This window comes from Pinus tabuliformis, chromosome J (genome assembly GCF_031772625.1).
Source record: "Pinus tabuliformis cultivar Carrire ecotype Pingquan chromosome J, CPIR1, whole genome shotgun sequence".
NCBI classification, from domain to species: domain Eukaryota; kingdom Viridiplantae; phylum Streptophyta; class Pinopsida; order Pinales; family Pinaceae; genus Pinus; species Pinus tabuliformis.
Genome location: NC_142295.1, coordinates 1,628,465,138 through 1,628,481,709, shown reverse-complemented (window position 1 = coordinate 1,628,481,709; position 16,572 = coordinate 1,628,465,138).

The following is a 16,572-nucleotide window of genomic DNA, read 5'->3' as shown; positions in this document are numbered from 1 at the left end:
CCTGTACCTGTGCTGATGACGGAATCAAGGCCCCTTCCACCCCAGGTGGAGATAACACTCGCTTTGCTGCTGCAAATAACTGACTAGCGCCCTTCTGATAAGTAATGAATACTGGCATAGTAGCAGTGTGAGTCTCATGACCTTCATGCTGATAAGAAGGTCCACCTCTCTCATGTCCAGCCTCTGAAAATCCCTGTGAAGCTCTAAAAAACTCACGAGAGATAAAATCATCCCAAGTGATGCCCTGTAATCTAAGCTGATGAACCACCACAATCTTGATGAGAGCAAAATGATAAACGCTGTTAAGCTGCTGCTAAAGGGTCTTGTGTTGCACAAGGGTGGTCATCCTTTCTATGTTTCGGCATATGAAATAAGGAATGTTCATCATCCGTACCTGAGTGAAATGCATCAACAACTTGATGTGATAAGCATACAAGCGGGAGAACCGGCCCTCACAAGTGAAATATTTCATGATGAGTTTCATTAAAGGAGCATACTCATCCTTGAGAAACTGAAAAGGAAAGACTCTCTTAAGCTGCCTTAGAAAACCAGGTTTGATGTATGTTTCATAGTGTTGCCGGTCAATTTTCTACCTTTTGTTCCATGGTTCTCCAATATTTGGTATGCCAGTTGCTAATGAAATGGATTTTGGTGTAAGTGTGAAAGTGACACCAGCGAGAGTGGCTTGATCACCATGAAAATGCAACAGAAATAAGCGGGCCAACTCACGATGAAACTGAATATGTGCAGCCTTCTCAAAAAATTCATAACATGACTGATGCTAGAAACAAAACATGGCAAGGGGACAGGCCTGCAATTCAGTAAGGGTGGTTGGTTTTTCTCTGATATGTCTGTCACCTCTATGAGGCCTCCGGGGTGCATGTTCCTCCATGGGTGAGTCACTTTGGGTCTCCACTTCATAATCAGATGAATGACCGGATGACATGACTGCTGGTATACAAAATGCCTTGGAGAAAATTGATTGCTGATGTATGAAAACTGTGTTGGATTGCCTTTTGTGTTGGACTACCTTTTGTGCTGGACTTGACCTCTGTCACCAAGAGGAAAACAGTGAAACAAGGGACTGTTAGGAGAGGGGAAAACTAGTGGGAAATTTTGGGACTGTTGGGATAGAAGTAATTAGGGAAATATGGGATGGTTTGGGATTTTATGTATAGGATTAGGGTTTAGGGTTTTACATTAGGAAATTTGGGAAAGGGAACTTGAGATAGGGGTTTAATGATTTTAGGGGGTAGGGAACAATGAAATTAGGGAAAAAATGGGATAAGGGAAATAAGGGAATGATGGAAATAGTTGTTAAAACCCTAGGCATCAACCTTTATGTGAGGACTTTGAAATGGTAGGGTTTGATCATTTGTTTAACCATTTCCACTCATCAATCATCATACCATAGCACAAACTTGGATAAATCACAGAGATGAAGGCTCTACCTGTCAAATCCGTGCAAGTTCTTGGCGATTTGGAGCAAAGGTTAGCAGTTTTGGGCCTTTTAACTATATGCACCGCACAGCATACCCAATGCGTCGCGCCTCCCCAGTGCACCGCGCCCGTGTAAAATAACACTGCGTGTTCACTCCCAGTGCGTCGCGCCTCCTGCTCAGTGCGTCGCGCCGGCGATTTACAACGATTTTTGCCCAATATTCTCACTTGTTCACAAAAATCGATTGGTGTTGCTTCCTCTTTGCTCTTGGCATGCAAATGAGCTTTCAAAACTTGGAGACATGTTTTATACATTGGCTTTTCAAATTAATTTTGCCAAAGACCCACTTTCATAATGTTTTGGATTTGCTTTATCTTTCAACTCTGTTTTTGGAATTTTTCACTGCTTTTTCACTTTGTAATGAGCGAAATGACCTGAGCTTGGCTTATTTTGCAGGTAATGGAGCTTCTGGGCTAAGGAAAGAAACCAGGATCACAGATGAAGAAATTTACAATGAGAAAAGCAAAATTCTCATGATTTTTACAATAAAAGCTAAAATACTCTGTTTTTTCCTCAAAACAGGGTTTTGAGGAAAAACACATTTTCAAATGCTTGATGATGAAATTTATTGATGTTTAAACATCCTCATGGCCTGCTGGTGGTTATTGGACCCTTTGACACATTTTTTAGCGAAACCCTAATGAAACCCTAGACCTACTTGACAATGAAAACCTAAAGACAACCTTTGCAATCTTTATGACAAAAAGAAGACTGTATATGCTTTGAAATGAACAAACATGAACCAGCAGGTAGATAACATGAGGGAAACTGGTGGAATGCCACTACTGTCAGATGATCTGTGCACCTAATGGAATGTAAATGATTGGGTGGGACACCTAATATGAAATGCAACAAGAGGATTTGATCTCTGATGGAGGGATGAAAATACCGACTCTAACAGGAGCATAACATTAAACAAACCATTGATCTTTACTTTTGAGGACAATTTCATCAAGGTTGCTTGAAGTGAGCTCTATTTATGAGAAGGATGAACTTTTCTTATTTCATCTAATGTTTCCATTTAGTCGGTCATTAACAACAGTTTTCAACTGCTAAATTGCAAATTTGGTTGTTGGTTTTGCATCATTTTCTCCTTGATAGTCTAATGGGGGCTTTCCAGGAGTAAATACCTTAATGGTTGGAAATCCCTTGATTCTGTATTCCATGGTGCAAAAACTCAACAAGGACACTGTCAGAGTTTAGAACATGTGGTGCCCATATAATATCTATTATGCTCCATTTAAATCCCTACAAAGAAAAAGGGATAAATAATTAAAACTATGAAAATAATTTCCTCTGGAGGTGATACTAAAAAATTTTAACTAAATTATATGAGTAACACAGGAGGTGCTCGAAACCGAAAATCAACACAACATTTAGGCACCTTAATAGACTTATGAATTGCAAACACTTTATGTGATGCCAAAAGCAATGGTGCAGTTATAGATTCAAGGGCGTCGAGTAAGATGTTGATCTGAGGAATCTTAATTTACTCGAGGGGATGAGGACCAAGACAAAGCAGGGTTAAGAGTAGTATATAATCTTTGCAAGCCCTAATGCACATGTTGAGGTGTAGGACCAATCAAGAACCTAGGGGAATATGACACGCAACAATCTCCCCCATGATGCCCAACAATGTCGATGGAAACGCACTCTCAGCGGGAGGCTAATTAGGTCAAAGCAGAAAGGGAAACACCTTTTCCCATTTAGGGTTTTTCCCAAACCTCAACGCTGTCAATCCTAAGGCAAGCCAAATTGCATGCACGTTTGCTCAAATATAGGACATTTATTGATCACGATGTGAATCATGCGAAGATGAGTTTAAAAACATGAGAGACTCTTAACTCATTAATGAATCCATTGACCTTCGAAACCTTAATGTGATTATGAGGTCTGTATCTGAGATAAAAAATGATGCGTGAATGTGATGCATGAAACATGACTGGGCGCACCAAAGGGGTTGGATAGTGTAACAACCCTAGTGAAAATTCCATGTAAAAATATATAAATACCATGGATGATGGGACACGTATTCCAAGCTGAATGGTGGGCAGGACATCCTAGTGTGTGTTCATTTGGTTGTTTATGGCTAAGGAAATTGGCAAAGGCAATGGCTAAGGCATTAAAGAGGCAAAAAGGTATTTTGGCACATTTATTTATGAAAATAATATAAATTAGGAGAAAAAGGAGGTGAAAGGTCATAGGTTTCATGTGAGGAGGAAAATGAAGGAAAATAATGGAAAATGAAGAAAATAGAGGCCTCGTTAATAAAAAGGCTTCTGAGGATCAATGGGCAAGACTTGGTCAGTTTATCTTTGGAACTCTCTCATTATTCTCTCTCTCTCTCATACTCTTGGAAAATTAGATTTTTCTTGGATCGCTTTGGCATTGGAGCAAGAAAGGAAAAGAAGGCAAGAGGAAGCAAAGATCAAGTAGGGAAAGGCAGGATCAAGCAGCTACAATAGGCTTCATTGCAAGTATCAACTTGCATGTGTATTTTCCTTGCTAGATTTGGCATGCATGGGATTGCATGTGTTTCTTTTCTACCATGGGATGGGTTTTTCCAAGTGTGACAGTATTTTCAGCCTAGCCTTGCCATTTCCTGATAGCTTTGATGAGATGGGTTCTCTCATGTGTTTTGTGGGGGATGGTCGGATTAGATTTGAATCTGAGTGGGGGGGATCTTTGAATTGAAAAACACATGGTGGTAGTGGTCCCTGAACCAAACTGAGGATGCACGAAGCCGTTGGCCTAGTAACCCCTGAACTAGACTGTGTGTTGCGGTAAAGCGGGATTGTGTGCCTTGGTGGGCCTAAGAATCCTTGCCGGTGAATGGCAGGATATGCGGTAAAGCCAAGAGGTGGATTTTCTCTCCGTTGGGCCTAGTGATTCCGATATGGAATGCACGGTAAAGACTGGATAGTATGTCTCAATGTAGGGCCTAGTGATCCCTGGATCAGACTACGGATGCACGGTAAAGCCTGAGAGACTAGGAGGCACTCAAATTCCTCACAGTGTAGGTGGAGAACTCTGGTGGCATCCACATTGATTGGTGTTTTTGATGTGTTCTATGAGTCCCACATTCATGCTTGGAATATGTCACGGGGGTGATTCGCTGAAGAGAAACTTGGCTCAACCAATCTATGTTCGGGTGGAACATGGTAGTCCCATCACTGGTTGGTTCATTGCATTTATTAATGGGAAATCCATTCCCTTGATTTTCATGTGCAAATGTACTGATATATATATATGGATTTTGATGGCAAATATGTCCATTATATTTATGTTCCTATTATGTCAGTTATATGTGCATTTTATGGCAGCAACTATGTTTGGCTCTTAGCATGTTTTTACTTGTGTTTGAATGGATATTGTATTTATGACCCAATAAGTGATAAGGTAGCAAACGACATGAGGAAGTGATGTAGGAGCATCCAGCTAAGAGCATCATGACCGGGTGTTGGTCTCAGCCAAGAAGGACAAGTTCAAAGACTTTTAATTTCGTTTACATTTAATAAACAAAACAGTGTCTAGAAATTAGTTTGTTTTATTATTATTAGTTAAGAAATATTAGGAACAGTACAGTTAGGGTAGTGTCATATCAGTTGCATTGTTTTGTCATTTTCTTAGTCCATCTTACAGATGTCTATTCATAAACAAAAAGTATAATATTGTAACTCCTACAGTACTTTTGTAACTCCTACAATACAAGAAAACCCAGCATGATTATCGACTATGTAACTAAAAAGAGTAACTATACGGTAACTGAGAACAGTTTGAGTAACCGTTCAAGCACAATATAAAAATCAATGTAATACAATCATGGAGGGGTTCAGCACATGAGAAGAGAAATACAATATAGAGAATAATTTCTTTCATCTGAAACATTTGAGTCCATCTGTAATAGTTCGTTGTAATATTCATTTACTTTTCCCTTAATCGTTGAGTAAGCAAAACAAAGAAAATACTGTGTGTTCCTACCCACTTCATTTATTTTCTTTCCTAAAGAACAGAAAGTAGATAGAGAAATTGGACGAGAATTTCTAGCACGAAGACTGGTAGAAAACATATGGAGTCCACAAACGAAAAGCATTCACATTATGAGCAGTTCAAAAAGAACGAGAATGCAAACGCTGAGCAACAACCCCAGGACAGAGGTAAACGAAATATAACCAAATTCCCTATTAATTCTTTTCATTGCCGACAAAAATATTGTTGTATACATACAACAATCCAGGGATATCCATCCAAATGGCGGAAAGAACAATATGAACCAACAAAACCCTAAGGGTAAGGATTTGGTTGGCCACCATCCAAAAGGTGGTTTAAAGTTATAAAACTGCCAGAATACAAACGAGGGTTTTGTACAACACTAAACAAGGTCACATAGCAACAACAAAGAAACTCGAGTGGACAAGAACTGGGACTCTGCCCAGTGAACTGACAGAGACCATCTAACACAAAAACAAATTGACAACAGTAGCAAAGAACGAGCCTACCAGAGCAAGGCCTGTAGTAGTTTCATCAACCATGCCGGTGAACGAACCCCCACCTACACAAGCCAGCCAAAGGAGCATTGTTAGCCAAATGCCAACAGAGTAAAAGACAAGAAGTGAACTAAGAGTGAGAAACTGAATGCACAGTAAACAAATTATTTTACCTGGAGATTAGTCACATGAGAAGAGTGAAACCCCACTGAGCCAGAGCTAATGGTGACACCCTGAGACCAAGGAGTAGTCCTCGTTAGAACCGGAGGAAAACGAAGAGGGAAAACGAATCAAGGAGAAACAGATTACCTGAACAAAACTGCAAAGCAGAGGAGGCCACCGTGACCGTGACCTGTAGAACGCAGCACAAGAACCCATTAACCAAAGCTATTAACCATAAGAACTACAATGAAATGAAAATAGTGGAGTAGGGACAAGCATAGTAACCAAGCCGACGGGAACAGCTGAAACCCTCTTGCACAAACGAGGAGAATCCACATGCTGTGCCCAAGTAACCGAGTAACTAAATTACCAGAACAAATGAAGGTGTCACACCAACAAACAGCATAACCCATAGCTGGGTGCACGCAGAGCCTGTTGCTCAACTCCATACATTCGCAGCACAAACCCTCAGCACGGAAAAAATACATTTGCAAAATGAAGAAATAACATAGAATGCAGGGTTTTGGCGTAAACCAAGAACGAGAAACAGCAACCAAGGCAAGTACAGCCAACACAGCATCATTAAAGTCTGACATAAAAGCCATCCAAAGAATATCCAAAACCATCCTATGATTAACACCTAATCACAAGTATTAAGACCCAAATCAATTACTAATCATTTAATTGTTGATTAGTGCACTATTATATTATTTTTAAATATTATATCGTGGAATTGCAAGCTGGTCCCATCATAGTGGTATCAGAGCAAGATTTAGAGTTTTTCCAAGAGATGGAAGTTAGAAGATGAGGACATGGGAGAGGTGCTCAGAGAGCAGCAGATGAAGGATTGCGGGAGGAAATCAGGATCCTTACTACCCGTTTGGAGGCAGTTGAAGCAAGAAGGAGAAGGGATCCAGAGGTAGGAGATGGCAACGACAAAGAAACTGTAGTAACAACAGATGGATCAGATGAAGAAGGGCCGGAAATGAGATTGTTGAGGTTGGTCCTATTGGCGAGTAGCAAGCCTAAACCAAAAATCCCAAATTATGATGGCAACTTGTCCACAGAGGTTCTGTTGGACTGGATCAGCAAATTGGATAAATATTTCGAGTGTGAAGAGGTCAGTGAAGATCGGAAAGTTAAGTTCGTTGCAACAAAGCTGAAGGGACACATAGCCCTGTGGTGGGACAGTGTCCAAACAGAGAGAAGGAGGATGAACAAGTTGCCAATAAAGAAATGGTCAAGGATGGTGGCCAAGTTGAAAGGCAGATTTCTACCCAAGGATTACCAGATTGCACTGCATCGGCAAGTGCAGAATTTGAAGCAGAAAGGGATGACAGTAAGAGAGTACACTGAAGAATTCTACCAGGTAAATTTAAGAGCTGGTTATACAGAGGACACCCCGGAGAAAACAACAAGGTATGTAAATGGTTTGAGATTAGAAATATTAGATGAAATCAGCATTCTTTCCCCAAAAAACATAGAAGAAGCATACCAGAGTGCTATGAAGGTAGAGGAGAAGATCACCAGAAAACAAAATGCTAGGAGAGGACGGGGAATCGGCAGAGGAAGAGGACAGTCTTATGGTAGAGGGCGAACTGCTAGCAATAGTGAAGAAGGCAACAGTTCCAAAACTTCTGGGACAATAGAAAAAGGTGACAACATGAGAGGTGGCAGGCCATATTAGCGAGGAAGAGGAAATGGCCGAGGCAGAGGAGCTAATTATCAATGCTACAGGTGCCACAAGTGGGGGCACAGATCTTTTGAGTGTCCTAAGGCGGAACAAGCTGGACAAAGGGGTGCGTATGTCGCACAGCCAGAGGAAGCAGAGGCACCTCCCCAAGAAGCAGAAAATGTGCCAAAAATAAGGGAAGCCTTAGTTTTGAACAAAGTGTTGCTGAAACTAGCCAAAGAAACAACTAAACAAACTCAAAGGAAAGCATTGTTCCGGATAGTTTGTAAGTCACACGGGAAATGTTGTAAGCTGATTATCGATAGTGGGAGCACAGATAATTTGGTTGCCACGGAGATGGTGGAGAAGTTGGGGTTGAAGCAGTTGAAGCACCCCACTCCTTACAAGGTATCATGGTTGCAAAAAGGCCATCAGCTGTTGGTGGATGAGAAATGCGAAGTTGAGTTCCATATCAGCAGATATAAGGATAAGGTTATTTGTGATATAATTTCGATGGATGTATGTCATATACTACTAGGTAGGCCATGGCAGTATGAAAGGAAGGTAGTACATGATGGAAAGACAAACTGTTATAAGTTTGTCAAAGATGGGATCAAGCACACGCTTGTGCCCATCAAGGAAGAAGAGACAGCGGAAACAAGCGAGACGAGAGTGTTACTAATGGGCGGAAAACAGTTTTTGAAGCAGATTGAAGATAGTGAAGTAAGCTATGTTGTTGTAAGAAGAGCAAAGACGGTGCTATTACACACAGAGGTGTCAGATTTGCCTACGGAAATTCAACAGATGCTGCAAGAATTCAGCGATATAGTAGTGGATGACTTACCAGATAAATTGCCTCCTAAGAGAAGTATAAGTCATCATATTGACTTTATACCTGGAGCAAGTCTACTGAATAAGGCAACGTATTGGATGAGCCCCAAAGACAATGAGGAGATTAGAAAATAGGTGTAGGAATTGATAAATAAAGGGCTGATAAGGGAGAGTTTGAGCCCCTACACAGTTCCAATAGTTCTCGCTCCCAAGAAAGGAGGAGAATGGCGAATGTGCACAGATTCGAGGGCCATCAACAAGATTACTATCTGGTACAGATTTCCACTGCCACAGATGGATGACATGATGGACTGCCTGAGTGGGGCAGCATATTTTTCAAAGATTGATTTAAAGAGTGGGTATCATCATATTCGAATCCGAGAAGGGGATGAGTGGAAGACAACCTTCAAAACCAATGAAGGACTGTATGAGTGGCTGGTAATGCCATTCAGACTGAGTAATGCACCCAGTACCTTTATGCGACTGATGAACGAAATGCTGAAAGAATTCATTGGAAAGTTTGTAATAGTGTACCTAGATGATATATTAATTTTCAGCAAGACGAGGGAGGAACACTTTCGACATGTTCGAAGTGTGCTGGAAAAATTGCAGCAGAATAAGTTGCTGATAAATCTGAAAAAATGCACTTTTCTGCAAAAAGAATTGGTTTATCTGGGTTTCGTGATTGCAGAAAACGAGTTGAAGATGGACCCAGAGAATATTGCAGCGATCGTCAACTGGCCATCCCCAAAAAGTTTGTTTGAGGTACGTAGTTTTCATGGGCTGGCAAGTTTTTACCGAAAATTTATAAGAAATTTCAGTGAAATTTGCGCACCTATGTTGGACACTATAAAGAAGGCAAGTCAGCCTTTTCATTGGACCGAGGCAGCAGAAAGGAGTTTTCAGCTACTGAAGAAGAAGATCACAGAGAGGCCAATCCTGAGACTGCCATATTTTAAAAATATTCTTTAGGTTCTCTGTGATGCAAGTGGTACGGCCATTGGAGCTGTACTTAGCCAAGAAGACAAATTCATTGCATTTTTCAGTGAGAAGTTGAATGAAAGCAGGCAAAAGTATTCATCCTATGACAAAGAATTCTATATTGTCATCCAAGCACTGAAGCATTGGAGACACTATCTGCTGGGGAATGAGTTTGTTTTATTCTCAGATAATTCTGCACTACAATATGTGATGCAACAGCACAAGCTGAATCACAAGCATGCTAAGTGGGTTGAATATTTGTAGAGTTTCACCTTTGTGTTGAAACACATCAGTGGGCAGGCCAACAAGGTGGTGGATGCGTTGAGCAGAAGAGCCTTACTCTTGTAGGAGAGTACGATACAAGTGCTGGGCTTTGAGCACTTGAAAGACTTGTATCAGACTGACACGAATTTCAAAGAGGCTTATGAAGCCTGTCAGAATCCTTTGGTGAGAAACAATAGTCCATGGTTGGACTATAATTTGCAGGAGAAGTTGTTGTTTAGAGGGGGACAGTTATGCATCCCCGATTGCTCAATGAGAGAGAATATCATTTGGGAGAAGCACAGTGGAGGTCTAGCTGGACATTTCGGCATAAAAAAACATTAGAGCAGCTCAGCCTTTTTTATTATTGGCCAAAAATACGAAGGGATGTGCATAGATTTGTGACCAGATGTAAAGTGTGTCAGTTGGAAAAAGGACACAGTCAAAATACAGGACTCTACACGCCATTACCCATTCCAAGTAGACCGTGGGACTTAGTCAGCTTGGACTTCATCTTGGGTCTACCAAGGATGCAGCGGGGTTATGATTCGGTGATGGTAGTAGTAGACCGGTTTTCAAAGATGGCGCATTTCATCCCTTACAGAAAAACAAATGATTCCACTCATGTGGCCCACTTTTTCTTTATAGATATCGTCAGGTTACATGGTCTACATAAGTCCATTCTCTCTGACAGGGACGTGAAGTTTACAGGACACTTTTGGCACACCCTGTGGAAGAAGATGGACACGCAGTTAAGTTTTAGCTCTGCTTATCACCCGCAGACCGATGGGCAAATAGAGGTGGTAAACAGGAGTATGGGGAACCTGCTACGAAGTTTGATCGATGAAAATTCATGAATGTGGGATCGAGTACTTGCCCAGGTAGAGTTCGCTTACAACGAATCGCCCAATCACAGCACGGGTTACAGTCCTTTTCAGATCTTATATGGCATGCATCCTCGCAGAGTACATGGATTATGAGATCTAGGATAGCAGGAAAGACAGAGTGCTGATGCGGAAGATTTCACTAAAGCGATGAATGATTTACATGAGCTGGTGAAAATAAAGTTGCAGGATAGCAGTCAAAAATATAAGCAGTGAGAAAATTTGAAATGGAGAGAGATACAATTTAATGTGGGGGATGAAGTCCTCATGCATTTGCGCAAGGAGCATTTTCCGAAGGGTGCATATAACAAGCTGAAGTACAAGAAGATAGGCCCCTGTAAAGTTCTCCGGAAATTTTCAGCAAATGCTTATGAATTACAGCTACCACCAGGAATAGGCATCTCGCCCATGTTTAATGTAGCAGACCTGTTTCCATACACTGCTGATCTAGAGGAAGACAGTACCGCACGGCCTACATGGGACACACAGGAGGGAAGTGATGCTTGGATGAGACAAATTCCTTATGCTCAGCCCCTCGAGATCGAGAGGATCCTCAACAATCAGGTGGCTAAGCAAACTCGGCAGAAAGAATATCTGGTCAAGTGGAAGAACCATCCTATTGAGGACAGTTCGTGGCTTAACACTAGACAGATAGAGCAGACAAGTTATTCAGTCGAGAAGCTCATGAACCGGAGTCATGAATTTTTCTTACCCCGGGAGCCTGATGCAGGAGCATCCAGCTAAGGGCATCATGATCGGGTGTTGGTCTCAGCCAAGAAGGACAGGTTCAAAGACTTTTAATTTCATTTACGTTTAATGAATAAAACAATGTCTAGAAATTAGTTTGTTTTATTATTATTAGTTAAGAAATATTAGGAACAGTATAGTTAGGGTAGTGTCATAACAGTTACATTGTTTTGTCATTTTCTTAGTCCATCTTACAGATGTCTGTTCATAAACAAAAAGTATAATATTGTAACTCCTATAGTACTTTTGTAACTCCTACAATACAAGAAAACCCAGCATGATTATCGACTATGTAACTACAAAGAGTAACTGTATGGTAACCGAGAACAGTTTGAGTAACTGTTCAAGCACAATATAAAAATCAATGTAATACAATCATGGAGGGGTTCAGCACATGAGAAGAGAAATACAATACAGAGAATAATTTCTTTCATCCGAAACATTTGAGTCCATCTGTAACAGTTTGTTGTAATATTCATTTACTTTTCCCTTAATCGTTGAGTAAGCAAAACTAAGAAAATACTGTGTATTCCTACCCATTTCATTTATTTTCTTTCCTAAAGAACAGAAAGCGGACAGAGAAATTGGATGAGTATTTCCATCACGAAGACTGGCAACAAACATATGGAGTCCACGAACGAAAAGCAATCACATTATGAGTAGTTCGAAAAGAATGAGAATGCAAACGCTGAGCAACAACCCCAGGACAGAGGTAAACGAAATATAACCAAATTCCCTATTAATTCTTTTCATTGCCAACAAAAAAATATTTGTATACATACAACAGTCCAGGGATATCCATTCAAACGATGGAAAGAACAATACGAACCAGCAGAACCCTAAGGGTGAGGGTTTGGTCAGCCACCATCCAAAAGGTGGTTTAAAGTTACAAAACTGCCAGAATACAAACAAGGGTTTTGTACAAGACTGAACCAGGTCGCATAGCGACAACAGAGAAACTCGAGTGGATGAGAACTGGGACTCTGACCAGTGAACTGACAGAGACCATCTAACACAAAAACAAATTGACAATAGTAGCAGAGAACGAGCCTACAGGAGCAAGGCCTGTGGCAGTTTCATCAACCACGCCGGTGAACAAACCCCCACCTGCACAAGCCAGCCAAAGGAGCATTGTTAGCCAAATGCCAACAGAGTAAAAGACAAGAAGCAGTGAGAAACTGAATGCACAGTAAACAAATTGTTTTACCTGGATATTATTTGTGTGGGAAGAGTGAAACCCCACTGAGCCAGAGCCAACGGTGACACCCTGAGATCAAGGATCAGTCCTCGTTAGAACTGGAGGAAATTGAAGAGGGAAAACGAATCATGGAGAAATAGCTTACCTGAACAGAACTGCAAAGCAGAGGAGGCCACCGTGACCGTGACCGTGACCTGTAGAACGCAGCACAAGTGCCCATTAACCAAAGCTATTAACCAGAAGAACTACAATGAAATGAAAACAGTGGAGTAGGGACAAGCATAGTAACCAAGCTGATGGGAACAGCTGAAACCCTCTTGCATAAACGAGGAGAATCCACATACTGTGCCCAAGTAACCGAGTAACAAAATCACCAGAACAAACGAAGGTGCCACACCAACAAGCAGCATAACCCATAGTTGGGCGCACGCAGAGCCTGTTGCTCAACTCCATACATTCGCAGCACAAACCCTCACTTCTAGTCCAAACCCTCAGCGCAGCGAAAATACAAATGCAAAATGAAGAAATGACATAGAATGTAGGGTTTTGGCGTAAACCAAGAGCGGGAAACAGTAACCGAGGCAAGTACCGCCAACACAGCATCATTAAAGTCCGACATAAATGCCATCCAATGAATAACCAGAACCATCCTATGATTAACACCTAATCACAAGTATTAAGACCCAAATCATTTACTAATCATTTAATTGTTGATTAGTGCACTATTATATTATTGTTAAATATTATATTGTGGAATTGCGGGTTGGTCCCATCAAGAAGCAATGGTTCATGGCGATTCTCACATAAGTATGAGATCCCTACATCTAATTCTGTTGTTTACACCTATAGGTTACATGTCGATGATATGTTTGACGAAATGCCTGTCATGGCTAGTAGGGGTCTAGTTATGATTTTGTTCATATTATTGCTTTTGTATCCTTGTTACCTTGTATCCTTACCAATTCTAAATGATCATTCCATTCTAGGCAGTGTCCCGGGTTCTAGGCCGAAAAAGCTAGCTTAAATCCCAGAATTCTAGCATTAGTGCTGAGACTAACTCGCTTGGGCAGTGTCTGGGAAGCATTATAAAGCACTTGGGCAGTGTTTGGGAAGCATTATAAAGCACCTTGACAGTGTCTGGGGAGCATTAGCGCTGAAACTAACTCACCTGGGCAGTGTCCGGGAAGTGTTATAAAGCACCTAAGTAGTGTCTGGGGAGCGTAAATCCTAAAACTAACTCACCTGGGCAGTGTCTCGGGAGTGTTACCCTGCCCTTAAGTCTCTCAAATAGTTGTAGGACCCAAGGACAGACAGTTTGAGTGGATGACTTGTCTTCTAAAGGTTATGTGGATGATGTTGGATGACTATTTGTGATGTTCTATAGATTCCATTTCCTTAAAGTCACCAAGGAGGTTGAATCTTATCATAGTGGCCTCTTGTTGCATGTTTACCCCAGCTAGCCAATTGCTTGGCTAGATGTCGGAGGAGGGTGTTATAGATAGGCAAGGTCATTGGGAGAGCAACCAGTTGGGGTCCTATCAAAAGGCCCTAGAAGCACAGGGTGAGTGGTGGGGTACCCAAAATTTTGAATATGCCCAAAAATTTGGGTGGTGTTGTAGAGGCTACAACAATTTGGCCCATTGTTGTAGCTGCTGCAACAACCCCTCCAAAAATCCGAGAGCCCTGAAATTTTTGGAGCCCCCTTCACCAGGCCAAGCCACCAACCCCACCTAGTTCTACTCAAAGAGTTCAGCAGTCTCAAGGAGCCTAAGGAAGAATTTAAGTTTTCAGCTAAGTAAAAGGAAGTTACCAGTTCCTGCCTTAGTAAGTCAGTCGCAGAGTCAAAACGTGACTAAAACTGATCCTTGCGACCGTTGCGACTATTGTGACCATTGCGACTCACAGGTCGCAGAGGTCGCGAAATCGCATCTTCCATCCTCATGAACTCTCACGACCTAGTGACCTTCTGAGTCACAGAAGTTGCAAAGGTTGCAAGATCGTGCCCCTCCCTACCAAGCATAAACGTGACTATGTGACTATTCGACCTGCCAGGTCGCATGGTCGCATAGGTCGAAAAATCGCGTACCTGCCTGACCACGACCTCACACGTGCGACCAGCTCTATATATATGAAGCCTCCCAAGTCGCATTTGTAAACATTCCCCTGGTCGCATGAAGAGCTAGGAGGCCCTCTGACTTGAGTTCGCGCACGCGTCCAGCTCCGGGTAAGTAACCGTCCACTGTCCTACAATCATTCTTTTCTCCCAAGTGTTAGTGTCTGCTTCCCCTGACCTTTGGCATTCCATCACCTTAGGGTTTTTCTTTGTTACTTAAGTTTTCTTTCTCATTTTGTGCCGGAAAGGTTGCCCTAGTTACTTCTTCCCTTCCTCGACCCAGCACCCTTTGCTTTTACCAGTAGGCTTGAATTCACTCATCTGAAGGAGACCCTGTGGTGAAGTAAAATTATAAGTGCAGACACGAATGAATTCCTCTAGCCCGATGATGGGTCTAGCCACAGCAGATACATTCTATGGAGTATTTCCTTAGGTTAGAATCAATCAAGAGGGCCTACCTCTTGGTCTGCTTATCCTGCTTGATGATGTCCTCGCTTGCTCGCTCCAGCAATCTCTCGCTTTCTTCTTCAAGCTCCTGAAACAAGTAAACAATAATAGACAACAAACATGATAATAGAAAAATTGCAATTCAACCTATTTAACAAGTCAAGAAACATTAAGCCATATATATGTAATATTACAAAACATGTAGGAAATCAATCGATAGTTGCATATATTAATATCAAAGAGAGATTACAACCATTCGTCTTGATGTTACAGACTTCCTCTGACAAGACCAGGTTCCCACACACTTCTACTAGCATCCCATGATGGCCTCAATTAATAATATTTGTAAGGCTCTTCCATTTAGGCTTCACTCCAAACCAAACACACTTCTCCCTCACACAACTAGATAGCTACAACTAGTAATAGCTTGCTTGTCTACTCCAAACCAAAATAGCATCAACACTCAACCAAAAAATATGACTAGTTTGTGCTTGGGAAGAAGGGAGGTTTATATAGGAAATATGGATGGGAGATGGATCCTCTTCTCATGGGAGAAGGACTTATCCCTTGAGTTAGTTCCATCATTATAGGGGAAAAGAGCCCAAATTGTCATCCTTGACCCCATCCGGCCAAACCATTTACCAGACTTCTGTTACGGAGCTTCTAGATCTCGAAGCTTCGGCTCTAATTTAAAAAACTTTCCATAACAGGACCAATGCGACTAAAACATAGCTCAGTCGCTTCGGTCGGCATGAGGAGTAGTGCTAATCTCTACACATCAGCACGAGGGAGACAAATGCCATTACAACCAATCTTGTAAACTGGGCAACACAGAAGTTTCAAGGGAAATGGTGCAAAAGGGAATTTATCTGCTCATGAAGAGGGACACAATGGGAGTTTCTTCATGGAGTCAAAGCATCCAGGGTTCACTGTAGAGGTCCTCCAGGATCAAGGAACGAGGAGTACATGGATAGTGACAAAATGTTGTGTAACAAATGCCCCCTAAAGCATGAAGGTTGAACTAGAGTGAGGGATGAAATTCTTTATAAATCAATGCAGGGAACCAGTCTGCCGTCGAAAAACCTACAAGAAAGTACAGATACATATACATAAACTGAGATCTCTGTCAAATGATACATGAATCGTGGCATGGATGCATCCATCTAGAGAATGATCATGTAAATGGATTCAGGTATGGGCGTAGCCATCCGTCAAAGAGGATCATAATGAAACCAAGATATGGTTGTAGCCATCCAATAATGAGAAGGATCACATATGATAACTCATG